The sequence below is a fragment of the Lactuca virosa genome, chromosome 3 (assembly GCF_052849685.1).
Source record: "Lactuca virosa cultivar CGN04683 chromosome 3, Lactuca_virosa_CGN04683_v6, whole genome shotgun sequence".
Classification (NCBI taxonomy): domain Eukaryota; kingdom Viridiplantae; phylum Streptophyta; class Magnoliopsida; order Asterales; family Asteraceae; genus Lactuca; species Lactuca virosa.
In genome coordinates this window covers 443645093-443666385 of record NC_136428.1, presented here as the reverse complement: position 1 = coordinate 443666385, position 21293 = coordinate 443645093, and positions in this window count along the sequence as shown.

The window sequence follows — 21293 nt, the reverse complement described above, 5'->3', positions numbered from 1 at the left end:
ATCACTACACGATTTTTCTGTTGTATTATGTGCCACTTCCTTCTCAGTCTCTCTTACTTCCGACTTGCTTTCCTTCTCAGGCATTTAACGGTTACTGAAAAAGATAGAACAGAAGCAACAAATCAATGGGTTTGAAGGTAAGGTGTATATGTTTCTAACTCCTAATGGCCTTTTGGATTGTGATTCGTTCTTTCGTTTCTTTTTTTTTTGCTTCAAAATTTTCCAAAGAAAAAGAGTGGGTGATAAAGATAGTATAAATGAGAGGAATTTGAGTGGGAATGGGTTATGTTTCTGACTCTCTTTTTTTTACTCCCACCTGAAAACCCCTCTTTCTCTCTATCTATCTATGCACAGAACACCCATCACTCACACATACATGTATATGCTTTTGCTGCTAACAAGGTAAAAGAATCTCTTTTTGTTTCTAAGTTCCAATTATTTCATAACACATGCCAAGTGTTCGATGATTTGCCCAAATAAAATTTTTGATGTACATGGTTATCGCAAAATGCTATCTTTGCCTCCTTTGGTGTTTCTTTTTAACCTATAATACCATAGTAGTTTAGTCTTGCAATTAATTTTCGGTTTTGAAGGATATCCAACAAGCAACGTTAGATAGTGGCTCATTCTTTTATATTTTTTTCATTTGAGTGCCACTCCTGTTGCTTTGCCTTTTGGTTTTTGGCATACATAACAGTTAAAGTTATTATATGTAGGTGTGGAAACTGTGAAAGTTGATTATGTGAGCAACAAGGAGGGATTTGAAGGCATTGTAGTAGAGGACGCAACCCCCAATGAAACAACATGTGAATTTACCTATCTAGATATTTCTTTTTTTTTTGTTCATCTTAGTTTTAATTTCATTATTAGTCAAAATAATATAGAGTGGTTGATTAGTTGTAAATAATTATATGGTATTTTTCGCAGTTGATACAATCTGTTTAACCGATGGTCTACCTGAAAATCTACCAATGCCTTCTGAATGGTACGTCTTTTGATCAATAGTTTAATCTTTTATTTGAAAATTGAATTCTCTTGGTTTCTTTTTTTACTTTAAATTTTGATTAATGTCTCTTTTCCTATTTATAGACTAGAAGAAACACTTATTGAACTTTATTTGTCTGGTTATTCCAAGATGGTGCTTTTGGTGTAAGGGTCGATGATGTAAATACTCCAGCTGATGGTTTGTGAAAGATCTTTTTGTTAGCTTTTAGATAGACATTGACATGGTTCTTGCAAGACTTAAATCAAGTGTAGCTTTGTCCAGGTGTAGATAATGGATCCCAGATGATACTCATGAAGTGGAGTTGCTTCAGATGAAGGTTCACATGATTTTTCCAAATTTTGCTCCTCAATATATAGAACTTTATGATGGTCATTAGTTGTAACTTTTCCATTGCTTTATAGATCCTTTTAGGGATGAAGATTTGTGGGATTGGATAATGGTTACATGAACAAAAAAGAATGGAAAAGGTCGTATATGCAGATTAGTAGGCCGATTAATATTCCAAAAATCGCTCCAATATGTGAAGCACGTCTTGATATGCATGAAGTTAGCATATCATTGCCCCTTAATGTAACACCCATAAAAATCATGCCAAATTTAAACATTTAAAAACAATTCAAACCATTAAAAATCATTACAGCTTGTTTTCAAAATAGTCTAATATCAGAGTTCATCCCAGAAACATAAATAAAAACATGAGGAGTTGTACGATCACGCCTTAGCCTTGCCGCGATCCCCTGATGTACCTGAAACAATAAACTGAAATTGTAAGCCCGAAAGCTTAGTGAGTTCCCCCAAAATACCCATACCAACAACAATACACATATAACCATAGACAACATACTATGGGTCCAGTCAACCATCGGGTTGGAATACCCCAGGCCCTCAACCATCCGGTTGGAATGCCAACATACTATGGGTCAAATCATCCTCGGGATGGAATACCCCAGGCCCACAACCAACAGGCTGGAATGCCCACATACTATGAGACCAATCATCCTCGGGATGGAATACTCACGGCCCACGACCAACAGGTTGGAATGCCCAGGTCTATTGGCTTTCGCACAAAGCAGATAAGCCTCAACCGCCAAACAAACATGTGCACATATAATAGATAATCACATAATAGTCTATAGACAACAACTGATCTAACGGATCATACCACATACCACATAATATTATCCTACCCTCTAGGATACCGAACTAACAGGTCATACCACATATCACATAATATCATCCTACCCTCTAGGATACCGATCTAACAGATCATACTAGCATAACATAACCAATAACAATTCAAAGGGCCAGCCTTGGTGCCTTAGATCCTTGAGTATAGTGAGGATAACTCACCTCACAATGTCGCACTGAAAATGATAGGCTCAAACTCTCGAATCGCCAACACGAACTCCACCACCTATAGTTGCCATGAAACCCTTTTTCCATAAATTTCCAAATACCAAAATATCCCTAGAGGTCAACTTGGTCAACCCTTGGTCAAAGTCAAAGTCAACAGTCAAGGTCAACAGTCCATGTTGACCCGACTCGTCGAGTGTAGTTCTCCGACTCGTCGAGTCCTTCCTGAACTCGAGAAGTCGTGAAATCCTTGGTTGACTCGTCGAGTTTCCCTATAACTCGCCGAGTTCATGCGTGTCCAAAGGTTGGGAAAAACCCTAGCCGACTCGTCGAGTCATCGACTGACTCGCCGAGTCCAAGACAATCTTCATCGGACCCGCCGAGTCACTCTACTGACTCGCCGAGTCTGCGACAACCTTCATCGGACTCGCCGATTCGTTCATACGACTCGCCGAGTCCCTTCAGTCCTTCATCCATACAAATGCTTTTTAATCCATGCAAAGGCTCCAGATTACAGATCCAACCTTCCAAGGCCTGCTTATCACGTAAAGTTGCAAACTTTACGTGTATGCAAAGCTTTAAGGCCCTAAAATGGCAAAAATAAGCTTGAAATGAAGTCCAACACTTGAGGGAAGGCTCATACTTGCCAAATGTGACATCCCCATTTTCACGGCCAGAAAAGACCGGTTTTTGTTTATGCTTTATAAATATCAGAGTACCTCTTTTAATAAAAATGTTGCGGAATTTGTTCCCAGTAAAACATGATAAATACGTTATCAAAGCATTTTCGTAGAAAAGTATTTTTATTCAGTTTAAAACATTTGGGATGTCATCGTCAATACATAAACATAAGCATAAACAGAACTTACATTCATTATCACTAGTGATTTATGTCTCCTTAATCTCTTAGTGTAATGTGACTTCATATCAACACCTGTGATATAAATAAACTGAGTGGGTCAGGTTGGGAAACCTGGTGAGTACATAGGGTTTTCAACCCACAATAATATAATTATTATGTTTAATCATCAAACAGTTAACCCAATTACCCATCCCCATTATCTTCTTTACTCTTAAGGATCTACCCTAAGAATCAACTATTTCTCATTCATTCATTCCTAAGGATTATCCTAAGGAATAGGCACGAAATCCATTGTTGCTAATGACACATCTATCAAGCACAACTGCTAATATTATCACTTAGGCGCATCTGCCAGAATTGTGACATTCTTTATGGGGCGCATCTGCCGGTATAGTCCTTTAGGCGCATCTGCTGGGGTTATGAGGTTCTCTATTAGGCGTTTCTGCCGGTAGAGTCCTTTAGGCGCATCTGCCAGGGTTATCTCGCTTATTGACAGTGTCGTTTTCGAGAGTCCACTCGCAATACAGGTCAATGGGTTTTTAGAGTACACCAATGAACACATCGTTCACAACACCTACAGGTTGCGAGCCTGCTAGTGTTCCACTGGACTGTCTAGAATAGTCCGTGGTTGTCATCCATACTCTGCTAGATGACGGGGCCAACATTTGGGTAAAAGGCTTCTCACATCGTCCACCTCTCACCCTCACCTCATGGTCTGTTTCACCTCTTACCTCATCATCCGACTCATATTTCATCTACCCATGTTTACCCAACATATTTTGTAGATATAAAATATATATACAGTTTAAATCATTTAAAACATGTATAAAAATCTTTCACCCAGCACAGACGGCAAGTATACAGACAATATGCACACATAGCATGTAATTTATATTAAATACTTCATATCTATGTGTAAGATGAAAGTAACTATGCACTCACCTGATAAGGTGGTGACTCGGTACTCAGACAATGCTTCGTTTACTTAAAACAACTTCGTTCGACAAAACCTAGTATCATTACCACTAGGGTTTAGTCTAATATTCACCGAGACTAATTAATAGTCTAGCTATTATTACTATTATATAAGCGTTAAACAACACTCTTATATAACTCATAATAATAGCCTAAATAATTATTTTAAGGTCCTAATAACATTACTATATTGAAACATAAGCTATATTAAAGATAGGTTAGGCGTAGCTCACTTACAACGGGTTTTTCTCAAAACCGGGCTCAGCTGGAGCAGCGTTCCTGAGCCGAAAGGCTCTTCTTCTCGGAGCCGTCGGGTGCTCCGGGCTTCCGCCTCGTGCTAGGGAGGTTCCCTAGGCTTGGGGGGGGGGGGGGGTTGGGGGCTTAGAGAGAGGTTCTAGAGAGAGAAAGAAGTGGGTAAAGGTGTGAGGAATGAGGCAGCCCCGAGCCTCTATTTATAGTGCTCCTAGAACGACACCACGTCGTGGTGACTTTATCTACGTCGTGGTGTTGCGTAGGCTCCAAGGTTTCCCCTGGTGCTGACACGTGGCATCGCATACAGGGTGGAAATCAGCCGATTTTCAAAAATTCATAACTTTCGCATACGAGCTCCGTTTTCGGCGTTCTTTATATCCACGCGTAGGTAAAAATAAGATCTACAACTTTCATTTTGACTCCGTCAGATAATTTGTCACACCCCAAAACCGGAACGGCGGAAACGTTCGGGGGTGGAAGACGTCATGTACAGTATCACAACAATGCATAGTAGTAAACAAGCAACAACATCATCCATTGCATTAATAATATAATTTAATACATGTGTGTTCTGTGAAGTTTAATAGACACCAAAAATATGAATCAAAATAAAAGATGAGTCTTGAACGAGCTCCATCTTCTCAAAACCTAGCACCGGTACCTGTCTACTGGTGACCTGAGAATACAAGTTATTTTGAAAGAGTTTATCAGCTTTAAAGCTGGTGAGATCATAAGTATTTTAGTGTCATTGCTTGTATGAAAGTGTTTGTAAGTATGTGATGTATAAGTTTGTAATTGTTTGTAAATGTTTGAACTCTCCTAGAAAACCCTATGTTTTCTACTAAAAGTAGCCTTCTACCAAGGCATCAAATGTTTGTATGTTTGTTTCTTGTAAAAGTGTGTATTTTCCCAAATATGACTATCATTAACCAAAAATATAGCTTTTACATTACCGTTCATTGTGTGAAGGTCACAAAGTGAATGCAATGGGGAAATAATAAAGTATTGTAGTGTTGTATTAAGTAACTACTGCTGTACTAACTACCTTAAACCAATTGTTATTTAAAGTACCATGTGATATGCCTGCACCATACTACCGACTAAAAACACGACGATAAAAGACGTCGGAAGAAATGACATTTGGCACCCGTAGACTTGCAAGTCCCACTGTAGCGAACAACAAGGTGTAGGATAGTCAATCCAGTATAGATCTATACACAAATTCAACGCTCTCCAATTAAGGAGACTCTGGATACAAAACGAGCCATGACAGGTGATGCCATACCCCGTTACGTGGCTCACATAACTGTTGCAATGTTCTTGTATATGTATTGTGTGTACTAGCTGTATTGTATGTTCTCTCTCTGTCTAGTATGTATGTGTGTTCTCTCTGTTTCTCATAATAGTATGTTCTCTTGTATAATGTATAGTATGTACTAGCTGTATTGTATGTTCTCTCTCTGTCTAGTATGTTATGTTTGTTTCTCATCACTACATGTTATGTTTGTTTCTCATCACTATATGTTATGACTCATGTATGAACTGACTCATTGTATGTTTCATTGTTCTAGTAATAGCATTTGTAACTTCCTAAACTATACCTATTATAGTTTACTAGCAATGTTGTTTGTATAAATGAACATGTTTGTATACCTTTGCTACCCCAAAGGTATGGAACTGAAAGAAGTAACTTTTATATCTATATACATATACATAATATATAACTAGGATTCAAACGACCTTCGGACAAATAACCGATACCCTAAGTCCACAACCAAACAAGGAACAGGAAGTAAGGCGAGCTATCAGTCCTAAGTCCTTTCAATCCTACTTATATAACTATATCTATATAGATACACATTTGACAAAGTATAAGTTTAAAAGAGTTTGAATAGAAAGTACTTAACATGTAAAAGAGTTTGCAAAACAGTTTGAAGTAGTTTGTTTGATAACACAGTTTGAAAAGTAAGAAAATCCATATGTTTGATAGTTATTAATCACATGTGATTGATGTAATAACTATAATAGTTCAACTTGTATCCCCCCCCATAAAAGCATTTAAAATCATTTAAAAGGTTGATTAAGGGGTATGAACTCACCTGTAGTGAGTGGTTTGGAAGAACGGATGGTATAGGACGCTAAGTGTCAAGTGAAGACTTGAGCACACACACGGATCCTATTTAACATATAATGACACATATATGTATCCAATTAGTCATTTAACAACTAATTAACCAAGTTAAGATACCCCAGGACATGGAAAAACTTTGATTCAAGTGCTAGAAGTACCAAGGGTTGCATCTAAGGGTTGTATGGCCTCTCATTGGAGTTTTTTGTCCAAGTAGGTTTTCGGTCCAAATGGTTCTCGGTTTTTAGGGTTTTCAGTCCCTGAGTTTAATACCGAAAACTCATGATTTTTGGTGCATAAGGTGATTTTCAAGGGCTTTCAAGTATGTATAGGGGTTCTAAGTTTCATCCAAAGCCTTATGTGCATTTAAGGTCTTAAAGGCATCTTTCTTTAGGGTTTTCGGTCAAGGGAGATACACTTGACCGAAAACACCTATTGTTCTTGAGAAATGGATGTTTTCAAGGACCTAAATCAAGTATCCTTACTAGATAACAAGTATAGGAGATAGATACTTACAATATGGAAGCAAAGAAGGGTGTTTTCGGCCCAAAACACTAGTGTGTGTTCTTGGTGTTCTTGGTGAAATAAAGAACACTTGAAGATCTAAGAAAATGGAATGATTTCATGGATGAAATCATGTAAGATCACTAGATAATGGAAGAGATCAACTAAACAAGGAAGGAAACACTTACAATCTTGAAGATCTTGACAAAAAATTTGGATGATACTTGAGAGAGAATTGTTCTTGACTTGGAAATGGGAAAAATGACTAAAAATGACTAAGAGTCATTTATATACCCTTTAGGGTTTTCGGCCCTAACACTATTTTGGGCCGAAAACTCCAAACTCTTGGAGTTTTGTGACTTAAATGTTGCACAATTAATCCTAAAGTATACTTCCTCTAATTTGTTCTCTCAAGAAAATAAATATTAAAAAAATACCCAACCGGACTTTAAACCGAGCTAAAAATTAGCAGAAAAGAATTTGACTTTTAATTGAAGTGCTAGACGGTAGAGTTTGTTCAAATGGAAATTTCGGGTTGTCACATCATCCCCCCGTTAGAAGGAATTTCGTCCCGAAATTAGAGTTTAAGCAAATAAGTGGTTACAAATAACTAAGTAAAAAGATGAGGATATTTCAGTTTCATCTGATCCTCTCGCTCCCAAGTGAATTCAGGTCCTCGCTTGGCGTTCCAGCGAACCTTCACTATCGGGATACGGCTTTGTTTCGTTTGCTTGACCTCCCGGTCCATGATCTCTACAGGTTCTTCCACGAAGTTGAGGCTCTCGTTGATCTCGATCTCGTCGAGTGGGATTACAAGAGTCTCGTCGGACAGACACTTTTTCAAGTTCGATACGTGGAAAGTAGAATGTACGTTACTGAGTTCACGAGGTAAGTTAAGTTTGTAAGCTACAGGGCCGATTCTAGCGAGAATCTCGAAAGGCCCTATGTATCTTGGATTTAGCTTTCCACGCTTTCCGAAGCGTATCAAGCCTTTCCAGGGTGAGACCTTCAATAGAACACGGTCGCCCACCTGGAATTCCAACGGTTTCCTTCGTTTATCTGCGTAGCTTTTCTGTCGGTCTCTAGAGGCTTTCAATCGTTCACGAATCTGAACGATCTTCTCTGTCGTTTCCCGAATGATCTCCGGACCTGTGAGAGTGATGTCAGGAACTCGTCCTTTAGCTAACTGGGTATCACCCACCTCAGCCCAGCACAGAGGGAATCTGCACTTTCGGTCATAGAGGGCCTCGAATGGAGCAGCCTTTATGCTCGTGTGATAACTATTATTGTATGAGAATTCGACAAGGGGTAAATGAGTATCCCATGCCTTCCCAAAGTCGATCACACAGGCTCGCAACATATCTTCCAAGGTTTGGATAGTCCTCTCACTTTGTCCGTCGGTCTGTGGATGGTAGGCTGTACTCATGTCCAGCCTAGTCCCTAGGGAACTTTGTAGCGACTGCCAGAACCTCAAAGTGAATCTACTATCTTTGTCCGAGATAATGGATATGGGAACACCGTGCAGTCGTACAATCTCCTGTATGTAGGTTCTTGTAAGCTTCTCCATCTTGTCTGTTTCTTTGATAGGCAGGAAGTGTGCGGACTTGGTCAATCTGTCGACGATGACCCATATGGTATCAAGTCCACCCGTTGTCTTGGGCAACTTGGTTATGAAGTCCATAGTGATCCGCTCCCACTTCCATTCCGGTATCTCCGGTTGTTGTAGTAGACCTGAGGGTTTCTGGTATTCGACCTTGACCTTGGCGCAAGTAAGGCATTTACTTACGAAGGTAGCAATCTCTGCTTTCATGTTAGGCCACCAGTATAGCTTTTTAAGATCCAGATACATCTTATCTGAACCTGGGTGGACGGAATAACGAGTGTTGTGTGCCTCGGTCATGACCAAGTCTCTGAAACCACCGTGTTTCGGTGTCCAGATCCGATCCATGAAATATAAGGCTCCGCCACCTTTGACTTCCAAGTTCTTATCCATCCCTCTCAGGGATTCACTCGCCACATTTTCAGGTTTCAAAGCGTCGAGCTGAGCCTCCTTAATTTGCATGGACAAGTGTGAATGGATAGTCATAGTCAATGATTTGACTCTACGACTAGAATATTCTTTCCGACTTAGGGCGTCAGCTACTACGTTGGCTTTACCCGGATGAAAATGAATTTCGCATTCGTAATCACTGAGTAGCTCGACCCACCGTCGTTGTCTCATGTTGAGCTCCTTCTGGTCGAATATATGTTGTAGGCTTTTGTGGTCTGTAAAGATAGTGCTTTTTGTACCATACAGGTAGTGTCTCCAGATCTTCAGAGCAAACACAACTGCTCCTAGCTCAAGATCGTGAGTGGTGTAGTTGACCTCGTGTGTCTTCAGCTGTCTCGAGGCATAGGCGATGACCTTACCTCGTTGCATCAGAACACAGTCGAGCCCTTGATTTGACGCATCGCAATAGACAACGAAGTCTTCTATCCCTTCAGGGAGGGATAGTATTGGTGCGGTGCACAAGGCTCGCTTGAGCGTTTGGAATGCTCTCTCCTGCTTCTCTTCCCAGTCAAAGGCCACGCCCTTCTGGGTCAGTGTTGTAAGAGGTTTCGCAATTCGGGAAAAGTTCTGAATGAACCTGCGATAGTAGCCAGCGAGGCCTAAAAATTGACAAATTTATGTAGGCATCTTCGGTGCTGACCAACTCTCAATGGCCTTGATTTTGGAAGGGTCCACGTGTATTCCCTCTTCGCTAACCACGTGCCCCAAGAATTTGACTCTTCGGATCCAAAATTCGCATTTTGAGAACTTCGCATAGAGCTTCTCCGAACGCAGCGTTTCTAAGACTAGTCGCAGATGTTGACTATGTTCCTCCTTACTACGAGAGTATATAAGTATGTCATCGATGAAGACGATGACGAACTGATCCAAGTAAGGACGACACACCCTATTCATTAAATCCATGAATATTGCGGGCGCGTTTGTTAATCCGAACGGCATCACTACGAATTCGTAGTGCCCATAACGAGTTCGGAAGGCTGTCTTCGGAACATCCTCCCCTAGCACTCGTAGTTGGTGATATCCGGATCTTAGATCGATTTTTGAAAAGAAGTTCGCCCCTTGCAGTTGATCAAATAAATCGTCAATACGAGGCAGAGGATAACGATTTTTGACGGTCAGTTTGTTGAGCTCCCTGTAGTCGATGCACATACGAAATGATCCGTCTTTCTTCCTGACGAACAAGAATGGAGCTCCCCAAGGTGAGAAGCTTGGTCTTATAAAGCCCTTGCTGAGCAGTTCGTTAAGTTGACAGGACAGTTCTTGCATCTCTGCAGGTGCTAAACGATAGGGCGATTTGGCTACGGGGGTAGCCCCTGGAACTAAGTCGATTCTGAACTCGACTTGACGTTGCGGAGGTAATCCTGGGAGTTCTTCCGGAAAGATGTCGGGAAAGTCACGTACTACTGGAATGTTCTTAATGTCTTTCGCTTCTTGGGTCACATCGACAACATGAGCAAGGAATGCGCGACATTCCTTTCGCAAGAATTTCCGGGCTTGAATGCTTGAGATGATACGAAGATTCGTGCCGGGTTTGTCGCCATAAACTACCAGAGTTTCTCCAGACGGCAGATTAAGGCGAACCGCCTTTTCGTAACACATGATGTCGGCACGATGAAGACTCAACCAATCCATGCCGATAATAACGTTGAAACTTTTAATTGAGACCGGCATGAGGTCGATCGAAAATGAATGGCTATCTAGAGTTAGGGTACAGCCTATGATTATACTGCTAGTGCTCTCTGTCTTCCCATTAGCCATTTCTACAGTGAACGGTTCTTTAAGTGCTCGTGATTTTTGCTTAAGTAAATGAGCAAATTTTTGGTTCACGAAACTCCTCTCCGCTCCACTATCAAATAGTATGCATGCATAAGAGTTATCGAGGAGAAACGTACCAGTGACCATTGTGGGGTCGGCAACCGCTTCCTCATGGCCTATAGCCAAAACTCTTCCCACTCCGTCGGCGTTCCCTGCCTTCGGGCAGTTCCTTTTGTAGTGGCCCACTTCGCCACAACCGTAGCAAGTTTGGCCCACACCAGCGTCGGGGACTTGGTTGATTGGCCTCGCCGGTGCTTTGCAGAAACGGGTTGTGTGCCCCTTCCTGTTGCAGTTCGAACACTGCATTTCCCGGCAGGCTCCGATATGGTGGAAGTTGCATTTGTTGCACTTAGGCAAACTTCCCGCATACTGCTTGACCGGAGCAGCAGCGACAGGTGCTATCGCAGCATGTACTGCCACGACCTGCTGCTTTTTGGTAGCCTTGTTCTTCTTCTTGTCCTCCCAGAATTTCCGCTTGCTATCGGCGTCTTTGGGGGGTTCTGAGATGGCTAGGGTTGTTGTTGCTGCTGGGGTACAGACCCCATGGTCAATGAGTCTCTGTGCCAACCTCTTGGCACTATCGAATGTAGTGGGGTTTGAAGCTAAAACATTCACCTGAAATGGAGGCACCAACCCCCATATGTACCTCTCTATCATCTTTCCCTCTGTATGAACCATGTTGGGACAGAGGGCCACCAGCTCGCAGAATCTGGCTGTATAGGTCACAATGTCGGAGCCTTTCATGGTTAGGCTCCACAGTTCCTGCTCCAGCTTTTGGATTTCGCCCCTCGGGCAGTATTCTTCAATCATTAGCTCTCTCAGAGCTTCCCAGCCCATAGCATTAGCCGCTATAAGAGATAGTGACTTGACATGACTATTCCACTATGTCAGGGCTTTTGCCTCGAAGGTGCACGCAACAAATTTGACTTTGCTTCCTTCCGGGCATGAGCAGATCTCGAAGATCGACTCCGTCTTTTCGAACCATTGCGAGAGGGCAATGACTCCGCCAGTTCCTTTAAAGGACAGTGGCTTGCAGTTGGTGAAGTCCTTGTAGGAGCACTCTCTCAAGCGCACAGGGGCTTCACCATGGTTAGAATGAACAGGTGTTCCTCCTCCAGTGAAACCGGAAGAATGATATTGAGCCATGGCTGTTGCCACAGCCGCAGCTACTGCAGCATTTAGAGCTGCCGTATCGATTTGAGGAGTAGGTGGTGTTGCAGTTACTGGAGGATTGCGTCTCGTTGATCGGCGTGGAGGCATCTTTCAACTATAAGTTTACAAGGATGATAGTATGGATAAGAATAGAGAAATTGATGAGAGTGACTCATGGACTAATTCTCCGTAACCCAACAACACAATTGAATGGTATGATTGAATGTAGATCTAGTTCTAAAGGATGATAGTATTTGGATATTAATTTCCATGAGATTAGATATCTGTCAATAATATTGGAATTACAGATGTAACAAGTTCGGGAAAAATGACCTAGAAGTAGGTCTTACATCAACCAAGATGGGAAAATTTTGATAGAACTACGACCTAATCATGACCTAACAGGTCCAAGTTTTAACAAAGATAGGAAATTAGACTAGAGTTTTACATAACTAAGTTATATACAAAAGAGAAGGTTGAGTAGGCTCTATCTACGATGAGTACCACTCGAATGAGTCCTTGATTCAGACAGACGACGCTCTATGTCTCGCATGCGCCTTTCATACATTGACTGCCTAGCCCGAAGTTCCCTAACTTTAGCTTGGGATGCAGCTAGCTGTTGCTGCAGAGTCCCATTGGTTATCCTAGCCCTTTCCATAGCTACCTCGAGTTGGCGAATGCGGACCGTGTTAACGCCAGAGTTGGCGTCAATCTCCACGACTCGATCGATTGTTGCTCGACCTTGCTCGGTGTTCCGAGAAATCCTACGGACCATGATGGGCAGGACTTGGTCAGCTGAACCTCCCTCATTTAGGTTGTAAAAGCTTTTGTCCCCATTGTAGGGAATGGGTTGACCCTGTTCCTGACTCCATCTGTTCAAGTTTGTTGCCCACAGAGGTGTGAGTCCTTGAAATGCTGGACGTGGGTTTGGGTTTTGAGCTACTGGGGGTAGGTTTTTGACTTCCGACTCTAAGTCAGAACCATCAGAAAAGCCTTCAGCTTGGTGATCATCCAAAGGGATTGGGTGATCATCCCCTGGTTCTTCTCCCATCCATCCTGCATTGTCGTTGTTGGGATAGTACGAGTCTCCGGGAAGATGGAATCCAACCATGATATCTACGCGAGGAAAGGGGTATAAGAAATAACTAAATAGACGAACTAATTAGATAATTATAAGATGATCTTTATCCGTTACTTCAATACTTGTTTAGTTCATACCAGTTATATGTACTCAAAACAGGATAGACCTTCGAATAAGTGACCCTAACTCTAAGCCCACAACCAAACAAGGAACAGGAAGAAAAGCAAAGATCACATATTCTAAGTCTATGACATCCTAGTCACATATAACCTTAGAGTATCCACTTATCAATTATTGACCTACTACTAAAAACCTTTAATTCTCAGATAAGTAATTATAGTACCACAAAATACTCCTATAGTATTTTAAGTTTATGTTCTGTTCTAATGTTTTCATTGTAGTATTGTTGGTAAGTTTTTAGACTTGTTGCAACCTCACAACCACCCTTAGGCACATGCTAGTCACTCCTCGAATAATATAGTTGATCAGGCTATATCTTCCCAGGGTTGACTATATGTCTCTAAGTCTGAATGTGTTGTCCAACAATCGTAATACTTTTGTTCTGTCTTAGTGACACTGATTTTAGTATGAATGCAGGTATGTATACTTGGTTAAATATTTTATTATTTAAAAGTATAAACTCTTGGTCAGAGTATTTTAATCCCGTTGTGTTTATAGTTTGTATATCTTTTATGGGTTGATATACTCGATTCACTATAAACAATGCTCTGATACCAATCTGTCACACCCCAAAACCGGAACGGCGGAAACGTTCGGGGTTGGAGGACGTCATGTACAGTATCACAACAATGCATTGTAGTAAACAAGAAACAACATCATCCATTGCATTAATAATATAATTTAATACAAGTGTGTTCTGTGAAGTTTAATAGACACCAAAAATATGAATCAAAATAAAAGATAAGTCTTGAACGAGCTCCATCTTCTCAAAACCTAGCACCGGTACCTGTCTACTGGTGACCTGAGAATACAAGTTATTTTGAAAGAGTTTATCAGCTTTAAAGCTGGTGAGATCATAAGTATTTTAGTGTCATTGCTTGTATGAAAGTGTTTGTAAGTATGTGATGTATAAGTTTGTAATTGTTTGTAAATGTTTGAACTCTCCTAGAAAACCCTATGTTTTCTACTAAAAGTAGCCTTCTACCAAGGCATCAAATGTTTGTATGTTTGTTTCTTGTAAAAGTGTGTATTTTCCCAAATATGACTATCATTAACCAAAAATATAGCTTTTACATTACCGTTCATTGTGTGAAGGTCACAAAGTGAATGCAATGGGGAAATAATAAAGTATTGTAGTGTTGTATTAAGTAACTACTGCTGTACTAACTACCTTAAACCAATTGTTATTTAAAGTACCATGTGATATGCCTGCACCATACTACCGACTAAAAACACGACGATGAAAGACGTCGGAAGAAATGACATTTGGCACCCGTAGACTTGCAAGTCCCACTGTAGCGAACAACAAGGTGTAGGATAGTCAATCCAGTATAGATCTATACACAAATTCAACGCTCTCCAATTAAGGAGACTCTGGATACAAAACGAGCCATGACAGGTGATGCCATACCCCGTTACGTGGCTCACATAACTGTTGCAATGTTCTTGTATATGTATTGTGTGTACTAGCTGTATTGTATGTTCTCTCTCTGTCTAGTATGTATGTGTGTTCTCTCTGTTTCTCATAATAGTATGTTCTCTTGTATAATGTATAGTATGTACTAGTTGTATTGTATGTTCTCTCTCTGTCTAGTATGTTATGTTTGTTTCTCATCACTACATGTTATGTTTGTTTCTCATCACTATATGTTATGACTCATGTATGAACTGACTCATTGTATGTTTCATTGTTCTAGTAATAGCATTTGTAACTTCCTAAACTATACCTATTATAGTTTACTAGCAATGTTGTTTGTATAAATGAACATGTTTGTATACCTTTGCTACCCCAAAGGTATGGAACTGAAAGAAGTAACTTTTATATCTATATACATATACATAATATATAACTAGGATTCAAACGACCTTCGGACAAATAACCGATACCCTAAGTCCACAACCAAACAAGGAACAGGAAGTAAGGCGAGTTATCAGTCCTAAGTCCTTTCAATCCTACTTATATAACTATATCTATATAGATACACATTTGACAAAGTATAAGTTTAAAAGAGTTTGAATAGAAAGTACTTAACATGTAAAAGAGTTTGCAAAACAGTTTGAAGTAGTTTGTTTGATAACACAGTTTGAAAAGTAAGAAAATCCATATGTTTGATAGTTATTAATCACATGTGATTGATGTAATAACTATAATAGTTCAACTTGTATCCCCCCCCATAAAAGCATTTAAAATCATTTAAAAGGTTGATTAAGGGGTATGAACTCACCTGTAGTGAGTGGTTTGGAAGAACGGATGGTATAGGACGCTAAGTGTCAAGTGAAGACTTGAGCACACACACGGATCCTATTTAACATATAATGACACATATATGTATCCAATTAGTCATTTAACAACTAATTAACCAAGTTAAGACACCCAGGACATGGAAAACACTTTGATTCAAGTGCTAGAAGTACCAAGGGTTGCATCTAAGGGTTGTATGGCCTCTCATTGGAGTTTTCGGTCCAAGTAGGTTTTCGGTCCAAATGGTTTTCGGTCCAAATCGGGGCGTTACACTTAAAATTGCCTAGGATCCAAAAAATATCATGCAATATGGAGGCAAATAAAATCATACTAAAGGCAATCTTGAAAAAATATTATAAAAGGAGAAAAAGGTTTGTAGGAAAATGTTGTTATTATTAACCTTTTCTATATATGTAGTATGTTGATATTTTTTTTGACTGATTGGTATCTCCTGGCTATGAAACGTAACAGTGGATACTAGGAGATGGCCTATAATTATGAAAGTAAATGTGAATTTATAATATCTTTACTATGGATGTCGCTAAAGTCATTCTTCATGAATATGCTAAAGTCACTCTTCATGAGTATTGTATGGAGAATCATGATTATGGATTTTGTTTACAGTAGACTGTAGGATCTCAAGTTAATTCCTCTAAATATTTTCCATCTAAAGGTGGTGTGTTTCAGAAACTTGAAACAAAGTCAAATTTATTTTTACCAAAAAATTCTATTGAGAACTTATTTTAATTTAGTATAACATTGTACTTTAAAAAAAGCAACAATTAATAGTATTGTACTTTAAAAAAATGTTTTTTTTTATAAATATTTTTCACCCGTGTAGTACACGGGTTATAACCTAGTATACATATATATATATATATATATATATATATATATATATATATATATATATATATATATATATATAAGTTCATCTAAAAACTAGTTTTAGTGTCTAAACAAAAGGATTAGTTTCATCCATTGGATCAATAAATATATATCCGTTCATTTAGATTGACTAATTATGGTAAGAGAGAAATTTAATATTGTAACGACCCAATTTTCAAAAGAAATTTTTCATTTTTAATTATCCAAACACATTTTCATAATCCATAAAACCAGTTACAATTGTTTTCAAAACCATGTCAAATACAACTTTTATTTCAAAATATCAGAGTGTCCCATAAAATGCCCAAGTGAGAGTGCATGCCGCGCCATCAAGCCTGACTCTTGCCCTTGGGCTCAGATGTACCTGAAACAAATCCACAAACTGTAAGCTAATGCTTAGTGAGTTCCTTAGAGCATACCCACACACAAACCACATACAACATATCATACTAGCTATAACAGCTACACATATCACATAAGCCATGCACACAACAGATAGGGATGTCGTGGGCTCGTCCCCAGTGTCTTACTCCAAGATGCCATTGGCTCCCCACATGGTCTTACACCTAAGTGCCATGGGCTCTCCCATGGTCTATGATAGGAAAGCCATGGGCTCTCCACATGGTCTTACTTCCAAGTGTCATGGGCTTTCCTATGGTCTTCCATACAAACATATCACATATACCACTAGCATACTTCCTAGCTCATACCAACTAACATGTCACACAATACAATCTCAGCTAGGATACTACATATCATAAAATGGGTCGGCCTTGGTGCCTTAGACCCATTGGTATGGTGAGGAGACTCACCTCTCAAATGTTGAACTGACAAGCTAGAATCAGGCATGTCCCACACATTACTCCTACTCAACTGCCTATAACCATCACGTGATTAACTTGTCATAATCCCATAATTACCCTCAAAGTCAACTCTGGTCAACCCTGGTCAACAGTCAAGGTCAATAGTCAAGGTCCACAGTCAAGGTCAACAGTCAATGTTGACCTCAACTCGTCGAGTACACCCATCAACTCGTCGAGTTCCTGTATGACTCGTTAACTCGCCGAGTTACCATTGTAACTCGTCGAGTTCCTTCCGAGTCCATTCCACTGAGTCGCGCCTCAACTCGCCGAGTCACCCTATTGACTCGTCGAGTTCATCATATGTCCAGAAAACTAAAGTCTGAACGGACCAAAACCCTAATCCTTCACTGCACTCATCCAGAAACCCAGAAACGGGCAAACCCTATCCCGACTCGTCGAGTCAGCTAAGGAACTCGGCGAGTTCCTTTCGTCCATTCCAAGTTCAGCCATTTTCGGTGGGATCTATGGTCCCAAACTCCATATCCAAACTCTCATAGTGCATATACCACGTAAAGTTGCAAACTTTACGTGCATCCAAGGCCCTAGAAGGCCATAACCTCAAAACTAGGCTCCTTACAAGGTTTTTGTGCATGGAAAGGGCTAGGCTGCATAAAGTGAGCAACTTTATGCAATCGGGGACCTTGAGGGGTCTAGATCTGGAACCATATCCTTGCGACAAGTCCAGATCCAAGCTTGACTCCATTTTGCACCAAAAATGACCATTTACATCTAAGAAAAGGGATCTAATCAACTAGAGATCAAGGTGACGACTTTATACCTTAAAATGATGGCCAAGACAGAGTAGATGTTGAATCTACTGCTGCTCTCCTTGTTCCTTCCTCTCCAAGCTCTATAATCCTTCACAAATGCCCCAAAATTACTCACAAAAGCTCTTTCTCTCACTCAAGAAGGTCCAAGATCGATCTAGGGTTTTCTCTGGATGTTAGGGTGATAAGGGAGGCCACAAGAGGCGCAATAAGTTCTTTAAATAGGATGCAAACCCTAAAAATTAGGGTTTCTCTTTACAGCTCCTACTCGTCGAGTCGGGGCCTTCCGACTCGCCGAGTAGGACCCAAAACCCGCGTCCCCTAACAATCTCTACTCGACGAGTTGAAGCACCCCAACTCGCCGAGTCCATGCACAAAACCCTAAAAATTATAAAAACAAATCAATACCTGGAACAGGTGTTACAAATATTTTAATGGATTTAGTACTTCCCACCGCATCACTGCCTCAATCTTAGCTGGATCAATCAAAATACCCTTTTGGTTGATGATGTGCCCCAAAAACTGCACCTCTCTCAACCAGAAATCACACTTTGAGAACTTGGAAAAAAGCCTTTTTGTCCTCAGTGTCTCTAATACCTCCCTCAGATGCTGCTCGTGTTGCTCCGTGGTCTTAGAATAGACCAAGATATCATCGATAAAAACGATCACCGACCGATCCAACATCGGCCTACGCACCCTGTTCATGAGATACATGAACGCTGCTGGGGCATTGGTGAGCCCGAATGGAATCACCACAAACTCATAGTGACCATCCCAAGTCCTAAAAGTTGTCTTCGGTATATCCTCATTGAAACATCCCAAAAATATAGTCCAAAAATTTCGTTTTAAATCAGTAATAAAAACCATTAACATCATCCATCACATAAAAGTCATAACCATGTACCTCAAAAATATCATAATATCTATCAATGTATCAAAATCATATGTCAAAAATCAGAGTAAATCCTCCCAGTCTAAAAACTGTGGTGTGTGTCATGCAGTCATCCCGAGCTCTTCCCCTTACTAGCGGAAGTACCTGAAACCAAAACTGAAAACTGTAAGCACGAAGTTTGGTGAGTCTCCCCAACTACCACATACCATACACATATCACATAAACATATCTTGGGCCCCGCCCCTGCTACATCGAGTCCGGCTCGGCATCGGCATTTCCGGCATCGGTCCCCGCCCGGTATCGAACCCTATTCGGCATCGGGCCCCGCCCCTCATTGAGCATATCTCGGAATACATGTGAACATAATCAAATAATACATATAAACCTAAGCATATATCATTAACATTTAAACATTCCTGGGGCCCCGCCCGACATCAGACCGTAATCCGGAAACATACTAACATTCCTCGGGACCGCCCCGGCATCGGACTGAAGTCCGGAAACATACAAGTACAAACACATGCAAGAATCACAAAGACATCAAGCATACAAGCTTTCCTCGGGACCACCCCGACATCGGATCGAAATCCGGAAAAGCATATAAACCTACATCGGGCCCCGCCAGACATCAGACCATAGTCCAAAACTACTACTAACTAAACGGGCCGGCCTTGGTGCCTTATACCCGTTCCTAGTGGAGGAAACTCACCTCGAATGCTAGCTGTGAAATCTCATGTGAGGAATCTCTGACGGCTGCTCCAACGTGTCACACCCCCAAACCAAGGATGGCGGAAACGTCCAGGGGTGGAGGACATCATGTATAGCATCACAATAACGAGTATAATAGTGCTCAAAGTAAATACAACCATCATAAATATAATTGAAAAAGTTACACCATAGAATGTGTTTACATGTTTCAAATCAATTACACTATGATGACAAAATGAAATGTTTAACGGTTTAACGTCCCATCCTCAAAAGCTGTTGATTTCCTGTTTCACTGATTTCCTGAGAATACAAGTAGTTTTGAAAGAGTGTCAACAATTAAGTTTGTGAGTTCATAAGAGTTTTATTTGAGAAAGAAGCCGTTTCCTTGTAAAAGCGATAGAGTATGATTTCAGAAAATTCCTTATATTCTTTATTGAGTGTGAAATGAACGCTCCCATGTTATGCAATAATGTACCCTAGAAAGACCCATAGATTCCTTCTATGATCACCCAGAGTATATAAGTTATATAAAATTTAAGTTAAATAAACCGTCGAATATAATGGGTCAGCCCTAGGTTCACAACCAAACAAGGAACAGGAAGTAAGGCGGGCCCACCTATTCTAAGTCGATTGCGACTAAATTCGTATATTACTCTAACATGTACACTTAGCAATTATAGCTGAAGTCTAACAATTCTAGATGAAACGTAGTTTTAAAATCATTAAATCCATTTAGTGTAAACCTGGTACTTTATAATGTATATTTCAAGAAAAATCCCTTATTTTCCTTATAAAATGCATTGTAGTCTTAAAAGTCAAGACCGAAATGTACAAGTATTTTACCATACTTAAATAATTTATGCAAGTTTAAATCAACATAAACTCGTTTAATTGGAAGTAAAAACCCGTAAATCTTATGTTTTGTTAATACCCATGTGAGTTATTATAACCATACTATGACTCAGACGACCTCGTAATACGACGTTCTTCAGGCGTCGCAAAGTTAAATGACACTTGTCACCCCAGACCTGCCGGTTTAGCTGTTGCATGCAGCTCAGGTATGGGTTTGTCAGACCCAATATAGATCTATACACAACTATCACGCTCTCCCTACAAGAGACTCTGGTTACAATTTACGGGACTTTTGATTTCGTTACTTTGGAAGTAACGTGAAGTGAATGTCTCACAAATTTATTCATTAACAGATTTACGTGAACTGAACTGAAAACCCCTTTTTGTATAAACCCGGTACTTTGTATTCGCACCCCGTTTATATGAACTGAAAACCTTTGGTAATGAGTTTGAAATGTAAATGAAACATAAACTATACATATTATAGTTTAACATAATCGTTTATAATGTATATGAAACATAAACTATACTTACCATAGTTTATCATAAGTGTTTGTAATGTATATGAAACATAAACTATACTTACTATAGTTTATCATAAGTGTTTGTAATGTAAAAGAACCCTTTTCTATGTAAGTCGAATGTATAGCAAAAATATAACTATGTTTATCATGCTTTGTCTTGTACTATTGGTAATGATGGAGGATTCTTACAAATCAGTG